The sequence below is a fragment of the Hemiscyllium ocellatum genome, chromosome 4 (assembly GCF_020745735.1).
Source record: "Hemiscyllium ocellatum isolate sHemOce1 chromosome 4, sHemOce1.pat.X.cur, whole genome shotgun sequence".
In the NCBI taxonomy this organism is placed as follows: Eukaryota; Metazoa; Chordata; class Chondrichthyes; order Orectolobiformes; family Hemiscylliidae; genus Hemiscyllium; species Hemiscyllium ocellatum.
The window spans coordinates 142,232,474-142,248,906 of NC_083404.1; the positions used below are offsets into that span (position 1 = coordinate 142,232,474).

General features: G+C 47.0%; 1 protein-coding gene across 3 annotated transcripts in view; it reads right to left on the reverse strand.

Annotated features, from left to right (window-relative positions):
- fastk (Fas-activated serine/threonine kinase) overlaps nt 1-897 on the reverse strand; it is a 74,524-nt gene extending 73,627 nt beyond the window's left edge. For all 3 annotated transcript variants that reach the window (XM_060823960.1, XM_060823959.1, XM_060823958.1), the window contains exon 1: nt 811-897. The gene's annotated coding sequence lies outside the window, so the exon portion shown is untranslated. The remainder of the gene's footprint in view (nt 1-810) is intronic.
- Nucleotides 898-16,433: the final 15,536 nt, after the last annotated feature.

Here is a 16,433-nt window from a genome sequence, read left to right on the forward strand (position 1 = left end):
GAAGCACCTGCTGAACTATAACTTGGTGTTGTGTGATTTTTAACCTGGAGAGACTTGAACCCTGGTCTCTCTGGCCCAGATACTCGTTAAACAACGAGTAAGAGCATTGAGAAGATGAATACTGACTTGTAGAATCCCCTTCTGGGAGAGATGCAAGCTAATGGACCATTTAACAATAAAGGATTGGACATTTAAAGCAGTGTTTCTTTCAGAAGGTCATTAACCTTCAGTATTCTCTGCCACAAAGCAAGGGATTGAGACAATTTCATGTTTGAAACCAGGCTGATTCTGGCCGACAATGGAAGGAGGATAGGAGACAGAGAGGAATGTGGAGTTCAGGTCAGATTCAGACTGACCTTGGTCTGTGTGAATGGGGAATCAGAGCTGGAGGAACCAAATAGGAACAGGAGAAGGGTAATGTTGGAGAAAGTTAGGGAGGGCAGACAGGGGAACAAATCTCAATGAGAGGGGACAGAAGACCCTCAGACAGTTTCATGTTTAAAATAAAAATCTATCCAGATTACACTAACAGCGAAGAAGATTCAAAGAGGAAGGTTAAATAAAAATATTTCGCTATACTACCAATGACTTGGATTATATTAAACAGGGGGGACTGTTGGGGACATGAATAATGTTCAGGTTTTATAGCCATTATAAACTGCAGACTACCCCCGGCCCCCAGAGGCACCGCTCCGACCTCCCCCAACCACCCCGCCTCGCCAAAGGCCGGAACACCTCGACACTGCCAGCCCCCGACTCCAGGCCTCAGCCTCCCCCAGGCCTAAGGCCCCGGCTGACGGTTACACTCACATCCTCGGCCCGAGCGGCCTGGGCTCAAGCCGCGGCTCCTTCCTGATCCTGCAGCCGGCGCCGCGCCACCAGCTGCGGGCTCCGCGCGCCCCCGACACACGGCCAAGGGCGCGGCCCCTGAGCGCGCTCCACGCACGCAGCGCTCACACGCAGAGCGCGAGGCCGCGCGCAGAAGCCGCTGAGACACCGCGAGCGAGATCCACACCAGGTCAGAGGGAGCGCCGCACTGTCGGAGGGTCAGTGCTGAGGGAGCGGGCACTGTCAGAGGGTCAGTGCTGAGGGAGCGGGCACTGTCAGAGGGTCAGTGCTGAGGGAGTGGACACTGTCGGAGGGTCAGTGCTGAGGGAGCGCCGCACTGTCGGAGGGTCAGTGCTGAGGAAGTGCCGCACTGTCGGAGGGTCAGTGCTGAGGAAGTGCCACACTGTCGGAGGGTCAGTGTTGAGGGAGCGGGCACTGTCGGAGGGTCAGTGCTGAGGGAGCGCCGCACTTTCGGAGGGTCAGTGCTCATGGAGCGCCGCACTGTCGGAGGGTCAGTGCTGAGGGAGTGGGCACTGTCGGAGGGTCAGTGCTGAGGGAGTACCGCACTTTCGGAGGGTCAGTGCTGAGTGAGAGCCGCACTGTCGGAGGGTCAGTGCTGAGGGAGCGCTGCGCTGAGGGAGTGCCGCACTGTCGGAGGGTCAGAGCTGAGGGAGTGGGCACTGTCGGAGGGTCAGTGCTGAGGGAGTGCCGCACTGTCGGAGGGTCAGTGCTGAGGGAGTGCCGCACTGTCGGAGGGTCAGTGCTGAGGGAGTAACACACTGTCGGAGGGTCAGTGCTGAGGGAGTGGGCACTGTCAGAGGGTCAGTGCTGAGGGAGTGCCGCACTGTCGGAGGGTCAGTGCTGAGGGAGTGGGCACTGTCAGAGGGTCAGTGCTGAGGGAGTGGGCACTGTCAGAGGGTCAGTGCTGAGGGAGTGCCGCACTGTCGGAGGGTCAGTGCTGAGGGAGTGGGCACTGTCAGAGGGTCAGTGCTGAGGGAGTGCCGCACTGTGGGAGGTTCAGTGCTGAGGGAGTGGACACTGTCGGAGGGTCAGTGCTGAGGGAGTGGGCACTGTCAGAGGGTCAGTGCTGAGGGAGTGCCGCACTGTGGGAGGTTCAGTGCTGAGGGAGTGGACACTGTTGGAGGGTCAGTGCTGAGGGAGTGGGCACTGTCGGAGGGTCAGTGCTGAGGGAGTAATGCACTTTCGGAGGGTCAGTGCTGAGGGAGTGCCGCACTGTCGGAGGGTCAGTGCTGAGGGAGCGCCGCGCTGAGGGAGTAACGCAATGTCGGAGGGTCAGTGCTGAGGGAGTGGGCACTGTCAGAGGGTCAGTGCTGAGGAAGTGCCGCACTGTCAGAGGGTCAGTGCTGAGGGAGCGGCGCACTGTCGGAGGGTCAGTGCTGAGGGAGTGCCGCACTGTCGGAGGGTCAGTGCTGAGGGAAGCACTGCACTGTCGGAGGGTCAGTGCTGAGGGAGCGCCGCACTGTTGGACGGTCAGTGCTGAGGAAGTGCCGCACTGTCGGAGGGTCAGTGCTGAGGGAGCGCCGCACTGTCGGAGGGTCAGTGCTGAAGGAGCGCCGCACTGTCGGAGGGTCAGTGCTGAGGGAGCGCCGCACTGTCGGACGGTCAGTGCTGAGGAAGTGCCGCAATGTCAGAGGGTCAGTGCTGAGGAAGCGCCGCACTGTCGGAGGGTCAGTGCTGAGGGAGCGCCGCACTGTTGGACGGTCAGTGCTGAGGAAGTGCCGCACTGTCGGAGGGTCAGTGCTGAGGGAGCGCCGCACTGTCGGACGGTCAGTGCTGAGGAAGTGCCGCAATGTCAGAGGGTCAGTGCTGAGGAAGCGCCGCACTGTCGGAGGGTCAGTGTTGAGGGAGCGGGCACTGTCGGAGGGTCAGTGTTGAGGGAGCGGGCACTGTCGGAGGGTCAGTGTTGAGAGAGCGCCGCACTGTCGGAGGGTCAGTGCTGAGAGTGTGCCACATTGTCGGAGGGTCAGTGCTGAGGGAGTGCCGCACTGTCGGAGGGTCAGTGCTGACGGAGTGGGCACTGTCGGTGGGTCAGTGCTGAGGGAGTACCGCACTTTCGGAGGGTCAGTGCTCATCGAGCGCCGCACTGTCGGAGGGTCAGTGCTGAGGGAGTGGGCACTGTCAGAGGGTCAGTGCTGAGGGAGTGCCGCACTGTGGGAGGGTCAGTGCTGAGGGAGTGGGCACTGTCGGAGGGTCAGTGCTGAGGGAGTACCGCACTTTCGGAGGGTCAGTGCTGAGGGAGTAACGCAATGTCGGAGGGTCAGTGCTGAGGGAGTGGGCACTGTCAGAGGGTCAGTGCTGAGGGAGTGCCGCACTGCCGGAGGGTCAGTGCTGAGGGAGTGGGTACTGTCGGAGGGTCAGTGCTGAGGAAGTGCCGCACTGTCAGAGGGTCAGTGCTGAGGGAGCGGCGCACTGTCGGAGGGTCAGTGCTGAGGGAGTGCCGCACTGTCGGAGGGTCAGTGCTGAGGGAGCACTGCACTGTCGGAGGGTCAGTGCTGAGGGAGTGGGCACTGTCGGAGCATCAGTGCTGAGGAAGTGCCGCACTGTCAGAGGGTCAGTGCTGAGGGAGCGCCGCACTGTCGGAGGGTCAGTGCTGAAGGGGCGCCGCACTGTCGGAGGGTTAGTGCTGAGGGAGGGCCGCACTGTCGGAGTGTCAGTGCTGAGGGAGCGCCGCACTGTCGGAGGGTCAGTGCTGAGGGAGCGCCGCACTGTCGGAGGGTCAGTGCTGAGGGAGTGGGCACTGTTGGAGCATCAGTGCTGAGGAAGTGCCGCACTGTCGGAGGGTCAGTGCTGAGGGAGCGCCGCACTGTTGGAGTGTCAGCGCTGAGGGAGCGCCGCACTGTCGGAGGATCAGTGCTGAGGGAGTGGGCACTGTCGGAGGGTCAGTGCTGAGGGAGCGCCGCACTGTCGGAGGGTCAGTGCTGAGGGAGCGCCGCACTGTCGGAGGATCAGTGCTGAGGGAGTGCTGCACCGTCGGAGGATCAGTGCTGAGGGAGCGCCGCACTGTCGGAGGGTCAGCGCTGAGGGAGCGCCGCACTGTCGGAGGGTCAGCGCTGAGGGAGTGCCGCACTGTCGGAGGGTCAGTGCTGAGGGAGCGCCGCACTGTCGGAGGGTTAGTGCTGAGGGAGCGCCGCACTGTCGGAGGGTCAGTGCTGAGGGAGTGAGCACTGTCGGAGGGTCAGTGCTGAGGGAGCGCCACACTGTCGGAGGGTCAGTGCTGAGGGAGTGTGCACTGTCGGAGGGTCAGTGCTGAGGGAGTGGGCACTGATGGAGGGTCTGTGCTGGGGGAGCGCCGCACTATCGTAGGGTCAGTGCTGAGGGAGTGGGCACTGTCGGAGGGTCAGTGCTGAGGCAGCGCCGCACTGTCGGAGGGTCAGCTCAGAGGAAGCGCCGCACTGTGGGAAGGTCAGCGCAGAGGGAGCGCGCCCTGTCGGAGGGTCAATGCTGAGGGAGTGGGCACTGTCGGAGGGTCAGTGCTGAGTGAGCTCCGCACTATCGGAGGGTCAGTGCTGACGCAGTGCCGCACTGTCAGAGGGTCAGTGCTGAGGGAGCACTGCCCTGTTGGAGGGTCAGCGCTGAGGGATTTGGCACTGTGTGAGGGTCAGTGCTGAGGAAGCACCGCATTAATAGAGGGTCAGTACTGAGGGAATGCCACACTGTCGGAGTGTCAGTGTTGTGCAAATCTCCACCCAGGTCACTCTGCTCCTGCACCTTGTTTAGAATTGTATCTGACATTTTTCGTTCTTTTTCAAAATCCTTCTCGCCAAATGCATCATTTCACATGTCTCTCCATTGAACCTTGCATGCCATGTATCCATGTGCACTACCAACTTCCCAATGTCCTTTTGGTGTGTTCCCCACCAGAGTTTACAGTTCTTCCAGGTTTGGTGTCATCTGCAAATTCAGGAATTGTCTCCTGTACACCAGGGTCTAATTTGTTATGTCTGGAAAAGCATGGGTCTAAATTCCGACCCTTGGAAATTCCACTGCAAACCTTCCTCTGGCTTGCAAAATATCCATTGACTGTTACCCTCTGTTTCCTATCGTTCAGCCAATGTTTTATCCACATTGTTAATGAATCTTTTATACCCTGACCAACAACCTTCCTCACAATTAACGCCAAGAATGACAGCTGGAGATGAGGACGTCTTAGATGGAGCTCATCTGCTGTATCAATTTCCTTTTGTTTTATTTTTCCTTTTTCTCTCTTCTCATGCTATAAGGTTGAGTGAAATAGGAGTTGATGGGAAGGATGAGGGCAGTAACAAATTAAAAATACTATACATGAATGCACGAAGCATTAGAAATAAGATGGATGAGCTTGAGGCTCTTTTGGAAATTGGCAGATACGATATTGTGGGGATAAGATAGGGTCTGGGAAGTGAATATTTCAAGGCTACACGTGCTATCGTAAGGACATGACTGACGGGCAGAGGGGGTGGGTTGGCCATATTGGTCAGGGATGATATTCAGTCCCTTGCGAGGGGGGGACATAGAATCAGGGGATGTAGAGTCAGCGTGGATAGAGCTGAGAAATTCTACGGGTAAAAAGACCCTCATGGGAGTTATCTACAGGCCCCCAAACAGTTGTCTGGATGTCGGATGTAAGTTGAATCAGGAGCTGAAATTGGCCTGTCGCAAAGATGTTACTGCAGTTGTTATGGGGGATTTCAACATGCAGGTAGACTGGGAGAATCAGGATGGTATTGGACCTCTAGAAAGAGACATTGTGGAGTGCCTCCGAGATGGATTCTTAGAACAGCTGGTGCTGGAGCCGACCAGGGAGAAGGCAATTCTTGATCTGGTATTGTGCAACGAACTAGAATTGATCAGGGACCTCGAAGTGAAGGAGCCATTGGGAAGTCGTGACCATAATACAATAAGCTTCAATCTGTAATTTGAGAGGGAGAGGGTACAATCAGAAATGACAATATTTTAGTTGAATAAAGGGAACTATGGAGCTATGAGGGAGGAGCTGGCCAAAGTTCAATGGTGCAATACCTTAGCAGGTATGACAGTGGAGGAACAATGGCGGATATTTCTGTGTATGATGCAGGATCAGTTCATTTCAAAAAGGAAGAAAGATCCTAGGAGGAGGCATGGGTGGCCGTGGCTGATGAGGGAAGTTAAGAAACATATAAAATTAAAAGAGAAAAAGTACAACATAGCAAAGATATGTGGGAAAACGGAGGACTGGGAAGCTTTTAAAGATCGACAGAGGATTATGAAAAAGGAGATATGCAGAGAAAAAATGAGGCACGAAGGTAAACTGGCCAAAATATAAAGGAGGATAGTAAAAGCTTTTTTTAGGTATGTGAAAGGCAAAAAAATGGTTAAGACTAAAATTGGGCCCTTGAAGACAGAAACAGGAGAATATATTACAGGGAACAAAGAAATGGCAGAAGAATTGAATTGGTACTTCAGATCTGTGTTCACTGGGGAAGACACAAGCAATCTCCCTGAGGTAACAGTGGCTGAAGGATCTGAACTTAAGGGAATTTATATTTGCCAGGAATTGGTGTTGGAGAGACTGTTAGGTCTGAAGGTTGATAAGTCCCCGGGGTCTGAAGGTCTCCATCCCAGGGTACTGAAGGAGGTGACTCGAGAAACCGTGGATGCATTGGTGATTATTTTCCAGAGTTCGATAGATTCAGGATCACTTCCTGCAGATTGGAGGGTGGCTAATGTTATACCACTTTTTAAGAAAGGTGGGAGAGAGAAAGCAGGAAATTATAGACCAGTTAGTCTGACCTCAGTGGTGGGAAAGGTGCTGGAGTCTATTATAAAGGATGAAATTATGACACATCTGGATAGCAGTAACAGGATAGGTCAGAGTCAGCATGGATTTATGAAGGGGAAATCATGCTTGACTAATCTTCTGGAATTTTTTGAGGATGTAACTCTGAAGATGGACGAGGGAGATCCAGTAAATGTCGTGTACCTGAACTTTCAGAAAGCTTTTGATAAAGTCCCACACAGGAGGTTAGTGAGTAAACTTAGGATGCCTGGTGTTGGGGGCAAAGTACTAACTTGGATTGAAAGTTGCTTGGCTGATAGGAAACGAAGAGTAGTGATAAACGGCTCCATTTCGGAATGACAGGCAGTGACCAGTGGTGTACCGCAGGGATAAGTGTTGGGACCGCAGCTTTTTACAATATATGTTAATGATATAGAAGATGATATTAGTAATAACATTAGCAAATTTGCTGATGATACTAAGCTGGGTGACAGGGTGAGATGTGATGAGGATGTTAGGAGATTACAGGGTGACCTGGACAGGTTAGGTGAATGGTCAGATGCATGGCAGATGCAGTTTAATGTGGATAAATGTATGGTTATCCACTTTGGTGGCAAGAACAGGAAGGCAGATTACTACCTAAATGGAATCAATTTAGGTAAAGGGGCAGTACAAAGAGATCTGGGAGTTCTTGTACACCAGTCAATGAAGGTAAGCATGCAGGTACAGCAGGTAATGAAGAAGGCTAATAGTATCCCTTCATAACAATAGGGATTGAGTATAGAAGCAAAGAGGTTCTTCTGCAGCTGTACAGGGCCATGGTGAGACCACACCTGGAGTACTGTGTGCAGTCTGGTCTCCAGACTTAAGGAAAGACATTCTGGCTATTGAGGGAGTGCAGCGTAGGTTCACGAGGTCAATTCCTGGAATGGCGGGATTACCCTACGCTGAAAGACTGGAGCAACTGGGCTTGTATACCCTTGACTTTAGAAGACTGAGAGGGGATCTGATTGAAACATATAAGATTATTAAAGGATTGGACACTCTGGAGGAAGGAAACATGTTTCCGCTGATGGGTGAGTGCCGAACCAGAGGACACAGCTTAAAAATACGGGGTAGACCATTTAGGACAGGGATGAGGAGAAACTTCTTCACCCAGAGAGTGGTGGCTGTGTGGAATACTCTGCCCCAGAGGGCAGTGGAGGCCCAGTCTCTGGATTAATTTAAGAAAGAGTTGGATAGAGCGCTCAAGGATATTGGAATCAAGGGTTATGGGGATAAGACAGGAACAGGATACTGATTAAGGATAATCAGCCATGATCATATTGAATGGTGGTGCAGTCTCAAAGGGCAGAATGGCCTACTCCTGCGCCTATTGTCTATTGTCTTCTCTTGGCCGCGAACTCCCATCCTTGGACTCAGTGCACACCCGGTGTGGCAGCCTCTTAGCCCAATGTGGTGATCTCTCAGTGGTCCAGCGTGGCACACTCTTGGCCCGGCATGGCCTCAGTATGGACTTCCAGTCTGAGGTGATTCTTCAAACTTTGGTCCCACTGTGGCTAAGCCCTTAAGGAAGACTGTAATGTTTGAACTTTCAGCTTCATTTCTCGATTTCTCTACTTAAAACTAAGAAGGTCTGTAATGTGTAACTTTTACCCTTATTTTGTATGTTTTACACTGTACTATAACAACTTAAACAACTAACTTTTTATTTTGTTGTTTCATTCTATCTTGTTCTTAAGATCCTGTACGTAGGTACTTGTACCTAAGATGGTGCCTTGTGTCGTGACATTATACACTTTTCACTGCACTGCTGTAGTTTTCGTACGTGAGTACGTGTGACAATAAAATCAAAATCAAATCAATCTTGTTATATGGCACTGTGTCAAACACCTTCTGGTAATGATGTATACCATATAAACAGCTTAACCTCTTCAATTCTTTGTGATGCCTTTTCAAAAAAATTCCAGCAAGTTAGTTAAACTTGACTTTCCCTTTGAAATCAAGGCTGACTCTTCCTAATCAATCCATTTTTTTTCCCTGTTCTCACTGATCCTATCCTGAATAATTGTTTCTGGAAGCTTCCGAAAAACTAACAGGTTTATGATTGCTGGGGTTATCCTTACAAGCTTTCTTGAACAAGGCCATAGTTTGCAATTCTCTAGTCTTCTGGCATCTCCCCAGAATCCAAGGTAGGCTGAAAGATTATGGCCAGTGCCCACAATTTCTATCCTCACTTCCTTCTAAATTCCTTGGATATACCCATTAAATGTGTAGAAGGGCTTATGCCCGAAACATCGCTTCTCCTGCTGCTTGGATGCTGCCTGATCTGCTGCGCTTTTCCAGCAACACATTTCTCAGCTCTGATCTCCAGCATCTGCAGTCCTCACTTTCTCCTATACCCATTAAATTTTGCTGAGAAATTTAAAAATTAAAAAGTGATCATCTTCTCATGGAGTTTATTTATTCAATCATTTAATGTGGATTGTTCACAATGCTAGGGAACATAATGTAATAGCCAATGCATTATCAAGATTGTGGTTGTGGTTAGACATAGGGCAATGTCAAAGACATTTTGCAAACTGCAAAACTCAAGTGAGTTTTGGAAAATTAAAACTAATCATCAATTATCTCATTAGCCACCGCTTTTAAGACCCTAGGCTGAAGTCCATCATCCTTGTCAGCTCACAGTTCCAACAATTTATTTAATCCCATTTCTTTGATGATTATATTTTCCTGAGTTCCTCCCTTCCTTTCATTTCATGATTTATCACTTATTCTGGGATATTACTTGCATCCTTTTTAATTAAGAGTCATGCTAAATATGTGTTCAATTCATCAGCCCTCTCCTTATTTTCCATTGTCAATTCTCTAGACTTATTTTCTAATGGGTCAATTTTTTCTTTAAACATTTGTTGAAACTCTTACTGTTTATTTCAATAATTCTGGCAAGTTTTCTCTCATTCTCAAAATGTTTCCTCATTATTCTTTTGATGACTCTGCTTTTTTTATATATTTCATCCACTCTTCTGTCTTTGCAAAATGATTTACTTTTTCTTTGAGTTTGATACTATCTTTAACATTTCTAATTAACTGCAGATGGTAGGTCTGTCCCTTGCAAATTTTCTTGCTCATTGACATGTATTTCTCTATTCCATGTGTTATAAATATCCTGGTGTGACCCACATTTGACTCCAGACACACAGCAGTATGGTTGACTCTTAACTGCCCTCTGAAATAATGTAGCAAGCCAGCAAGTCTCTCATTCCACAAAAGAGTAAAGATTCAAAAAGGGTGTAAAAATAAGCCAAATATATGTACAATCAAATGAGCAGAAGTAGACCATTTGGCCGTTAAGCCTGCTCCACCATTCAGAATGACAATGGTTGATCTTTTTGTGTTTTGAATTCCATATCCCCATTGAGTTCTCATCTATCTCCTGATAACCCTTGTCTGCCTGCCTATCAAACACTACCCACCTCTATCTTAAAAATTAGTCAATGGTGCCCATCTCCACTGCCTTTTGTAGTTCCATAGCCATACAATCCTCTAAGAGAGAAGGAAACAATCTCCTCACCTCTAAGTTGAAAAAGCAGCCCCTAATTTTACAACAGTGCCCACTAGATTTTGACTGACCCACAAGAGGATTTCCTCGGATGGTGACGGCTAACATGGGGGGACGTAGCTTTAAATTGACAGTGGTAAATGGCTCCATTTCGGAATGGCAGGCAGTGATCAGTGGGGTACCGCAGGGATCAGTACTGGGACCGCAGCTTTTTACAATATATGTTAATGATATAAAAGATGGTATAGTAATAACATTAGCAAATTTGTTGATGATACTAAACTGGGTGGCAGGGTGAAATGTGATGAGGATGTTACGAGATTACAGGGTGACCTGGACAAGTTAGGTGAGTAGTCAGATGCAGTTTAATGTGGATAAATGTATGGTTATCTACTTTGGTGGCAAGAACAGGAAGGCAGATTACTACCTAAATGGAATCAATTTAGGTAAAGGGGCAGTACAGAGAGATCTGGGTGTTCTTGTACACCAGTCAATGAAGGTAAGCATGCAGGTGCAGCAGGTAGTGAAGAAGGCTAATAGCATGCTGGCCTTCATAACAATAGGGATTGAGTATAGAAGCAAAGAGGTTCTTCTGCAGCTGTACAGGGCCATGTGAGATCACACCTGGAGTACTGTGTGCAGTTCTGGTCTCCAAATTTGAGGAAAGACATTCTGGCTATTGAGGGAGTGCAGTGTAGGTTCACGAGGTCAATTCCTGGAATGGCAGGATTATCTTACACTGAAAGACTGGAGCGTGTATACCCTTGAGTTTAGAAGACTGAGAGGGGATATGATTGAGACATTTCAGATTATTAAAGGATTGGACACTCTGGAGGCAGGAAACATGTTTTCACTGATGGATGAGTGCCGAACCAGAGGACACAGTTTAAAATTACGGGGTAGACCATTTAGGACAGGGATGAGGAGAAACTTCTTCACCCAGACAGTGGTGGCTGTGTAGAATGTACTGCCCCAGAGGGCAGTGGAGGCCCAGTCTCTGGATTCATTTAAGAAAGAGTTGGATAGAGCTCTCAAGGATAGTGGAATCAAGGAGATAAGGCAGGAACAGGATACTGATTAAGGATGATCAGCCATGATCATATTGAATGGTGATGCAGGCTTGAAGGGCAGAATGGCCTACTCCTGCACCTATTGTCTATTGAGGGGTGATAGGTGTATAGAACATAGAATGTTATAGTACAGGACAGGCACATTGGCCTTCAATGTTGCGCCAACCTTCGAAATTCATCTGATGCCCATTTAACCTACACCATTCCATTATTATCCTGTGTATGTCCGATGCCCATTCAAATGCCCGTAACGTCTACTACTGTTGCAGACAGGCTGTTCCATGCCCCTATTACTCTGAGTAAAGAAACTACCTCTGATATCTGTCCTAAATCTATCACCCCTCAATTTAAAGCTAAATCCCCTTGCGTTAGCCTTCACCATCCGAGGAAAAGGGCTCTCACTGTCCACCCTACCTAACCCTCTGATTATCTTAGACAGCTCGATTAAGTCACCTCTCAACCTTCTTCTCTCTAATGAAAACAGCCTCAGTTCCCTCAGCCTTTCCTCATAAGACCTAACTTCCATACCTGGCAACATCCAAGTTAATCTCCTCTGAACCCTTTCCAAAGCTTCCACGTCCTTCCTATGATGCATTGACCAGAACTGTACGCAATACTCCAGGTGTGGCCTTACCAGTGCACTGTATGGCTGAAGCATGACCTCATGGCTCTGAAACTCAATCCCCTACCAATAAACGCCAACACACCATATCCCTTCTTAACAACCCTATCAACCTAAGTGGCAACTTTCAGGGATTTATGCACCTGGACACCGAGATCTCTCTGTTCATCTACACTGCCAAGAATTTTACCATTAGCACAGTACTCTGTATTCCTGTTATTTCTTTCAAAGAGGACTACCTCACACTTTTCCGAATTAAACTCCATTTGCCACTTCTCCGCCCAGCTCTGCATCTTATCTATGTCCCTCTTTAACCCACAACATCCTTCAGCACTACCCACAGCTCTGCCTACCTTAGTGTCATCTGCAAATTTACTAACCTATCCTTCTATGCCCACCTCCAGATCATTTATAAAAATGACAAACAGCAGTGGCCCCAAAACAGATCCTTGTGGTACACCATTGGTAACTGAGCTCCAGAATGAACATTTCCAATCAACTACCACCCTCTGTCTTCTTTCAGCTAGCCAATTTCTGATCCAAACCACTAAATCACATCCAATCTTGAAGCTCCGTATTTTGTGCAATAGTCTTACTGAAGTCCATATACGTCACACCAACTGCTTTACCCTCATCCGCCTATTTAGTCACCTTGAAGAACTCAGTAAGGTTAGTTAGTTCGGCATGACCTACCCTTCACAAAACCATGTTGACTATCTCTAATCAAATTATTCCTTTTCAGATGTTATAAATCCTGTCTCTTATAAGCTTTTCCAACACCTTACCCACAACCGAAGTAAGGCTCACTGACCTATAATTACAGGGGTTGTCCCGACTCTCCTCCTTAAACAAGGGAACAACATTTGCTATCCTCCAGTCTTCTGGCACTATTCCTGTTGACAACGATGAGATTGAAGCCAAAAGCTCTGCAATTTGCTCCCTGGCTGCCCAGAGAACATAGAACATTACAACGCAGTACAGGCCCTTCGGCCCTCGATGTCGCGCCGCCCTGTCATACTAATCTGAAGCTCATCCCACCTACACTATTCCATGTACGTCCATATGCCTGTCCAATGACAACTTAAATGCACTTAAACTTGATTCGAAGATAAATCCCATCCGGCACTGGGGTCTTATTAATTTTCAGATCTTCCAAAATTGCTAACACCTTGTCTTGGTCAACCTCAATCCTATCTAATCTTGAAGCCTGTATCTCCATATTCTCACTAGCATTGCTCTTTTCCAATGTGAATACTGATGAAGTATTCAAGTATTCATTCAATGCTTCCCCTTTGTCCTCAGATTCCACACACAACTTTCCACTACTATCTTTGATTGGTCCTAATCTTACTCTAGTCATTCTTTTATTCCTGATATACCTATAGAAGGCCTTAGGGTTTTCCTTGATCCTATCTGCCAACAACTTCTCATGTCCTTTCTGGCTCTTCTTAGTCCTCTCTTTAGATCTTTTCTGGCTAACTTATAACTCTCAAGCCCCCTATCTGAGCCTTCATGCCTCATCCTCACGTAAGCCTTCCTCTCCTCTTGACAAGAGCTTCAACTTCTTTAGTAAACCTTGGCTCCCTCCCTTGACAGATACCTCCCTGCCTGATAGATATATACTTACCAAGGACCCGCAGTAGCTGTTCCTTGAATAATCTCCACATTTCAAGTGTATCAATCCTCTGTAATTTCCGTCCCTATCCTATGTATCCTATATCTTGCCTAATTGCATCATAATTGCCTTTCTTCCAGTTATATCTCTTTCCCTGTGGTGTATATCTATCCCTGTCTATTGCTGTTGTAAACATAACAGGGCAGATATCGGGTAGTTTCTTTAGACAGAGTAGTAAGGGCGTGGAAGGGCCTGCCTGCAACAGTTGTAGACTGGCCAACATTAAGGGCATTTAAATGGACATTGGACTACATATGGATAATAATGGAACGGTATAGGTTAGATGGGCGTTAGATTAATTTTGCAGGTCGGCACAACATCATGGGCCGAAAGGCTGGTACTGCACTTTAATGTTCTATGTTCTATGAAACGTCCTTTCCAGCTCCACTTTGTAAACTTCATTAAGGATCTTATACATGTCACTTTTCACACTTCAAAACGCCAATGGAACCAAACTCGGCCTGTCTTATCCTCATAAGACAACCTGTTCATTCCAGATATAAATCTCATAAATCTTTTGCACCAACTCCAAAGTATTTACATCCTTCTTTAAATTTGAGAAGAAGTGTCACCAATACTCTGTCTATCCTTCCTTTTATGTTCAATTCCTTGTGTAATAAGGAATATAATTCCATTAGTGTTCTTAATCACTTGCTGAAACTGCACTTAGTTATTTGTGACTCATGCAATAGAACACCTGCACTGGTCTACACCTTGGAATTCTAAAATTGTTCACTGTTTAAGTAATGCTATGCTTTATTCTACCTGCCAAGGTGAAATACTCCATGTTTTCCCACCATGTACTCGGTGGCAGTGAGATGCTTATTGGGTGGAACCAGTGCAGATGGGATAAGTTGAATTACATCCTTCTGCACTATCACAGTTCTATACTTTTGTGAAATGACACATAGTTTGGTGATTGCGGAATTTATCAACAACTTCTAGTGTTGTAATGTCAATGCTGACAGGTCTCAGTCTGGCAACATCTTTGATGTTTTTCTTCTTGACATTTTAGTCAAACAAACTTTCCAGGTTTGAGGAGGTCTGTGCATTTGCCATTGAAGAGGTTCCTTGGTGTGAAACGTTAGTACAGGATCAGCTTTGATAAAGACTTGGCCTGGGTCTCAGTAAGCAAATTTAAACCCAGTCTGGTCAATCAGCGAACATGCTGGGCAGTTGATCTTAACTTGACCACAGAAAACTGAAGAATATGCTAAATTGTCCATATCACAAGGCAACTCCATTTGACCCCACTGAAGATCTTAATGGGTACTGATGTTGCTGTAATAACTAACTTTACCCATTCTGTTGTCAGACAGAGAAGGAGTTACATTGAGCAGCTTTTATGACCAGTCAGTTTTCTCCAATAGCTTCAATAGACCATTTCTTCTCCCCTAAGAATTTAGAACAGGAATAGGCCATTCAGCCCTTTGGGCCTGCTCTGTCATTCAATACGATCATGACTGTTCTCATCTCAGCTTCAATTCCACTTTCCTACCTGCACTCCATAACCCTTTGACCCATAACTAATTAAAAGTTTGTCTATGTTTACTCAATTTCTTGGCATCTGCTACAATCTGGGGGAGTGAATTTCACAGGTTCACCACCCTTTGAGAGAAACAATTTTTCCTCATCTCTGATTTAAATCTACTATCCCTTATTCTAAAACTATGACCCCTCTTTGCCACAATGAACAGTTATTATGTTAAGTTTAGAAATCTAGTGAATTTCTCACTCAGGTAAATTGGGAACTTTTGATATTTGACTAAGTATTTTTCTCACTTGTGACAACTCTAGGTATAGTGGGGTTTGATTTCCAACACAGTACCCAAGTGGGTTGTGACCAAGTTTGAGGGCTAGTGGCTGAGCCATTTTGAAACAAAGAAACTCAAGATTGAGTTTGGAGCCTAGTATGTCACAAAAGGATAAAAGAAAACACAGCTTTTGACCTGTAAAAAGTAAAATGGCATTAGAAACTGTTAAAGCCTTTCACCAGGCAAAGTTACAAGCAATCCCAGTAGACAGATGGATTTGCAAGAAATCTGGAATTGAGGTTACCTGTTAGGGCTAAGAAAATAAAAGGAATGGAAGCACAGCACAACCATGAACCAAGCAAAAAGCACCTTTTCTCCTCTGCACCAAATTCCCTCAATGCTTCAAATTCCCTCAACACACACAAGTGCCTCACTTCGGATTTGTGATGTCTCAACTGCTCCTGCAAACCTTACTGGTTGTGTGTTTTCAACAGTCCCTTTCTTAAATAGAGCTGAAGTAATCTGAAATTATTCACACTAGTTAACCTTCTTGAGGCTAAAGGGATCAAAAGATACAGGAGAAAAGTGGAATAGCCTATTGAGAAGGATGATCAGCCATGATCATAATGAATGACAGAGCAGGAGTGAATAGCCTACTCCTCCTCCTATTATCCAGGTGTGAGGCATTTTTCATATTATTTGAGAAACTAGCTTCACAAATTAATTGGCCAAAGGACGTTGTCCTTGCAGAGTAAACTGATAAGTAAAGCACAGAAAATCTGTGCTTTACTGTCAGAGGACATTTCTAGGGATTATGATACTGTAAGAAAAGCTGTATTGGGTGCATATGAGTTAATCCACAAAGCAAACAGGCAATAATTTTGAAATTTAAAGAAGCTGCTTGGACAAACACACTGAATTTGAAACAGTTAAGCAAAGTAGTTTTGACAGCTGGTATGAGTATTAGGAATTGAAAGTGTGAAGTTCTCAGAGAGATCATTGGGAAAAAAAGGGGTTATATTTACTTTTGACAAAAACCCTTTATATTTCTCACCTACGCTATTCACCTCTTGTGCACTCAGTTTTTATCTCTGGTTTGCTGAATGTCATTAAACCACCATTTCATTCATGGTATTTTTGAGTTACTTTTTCAGATTCATTCGT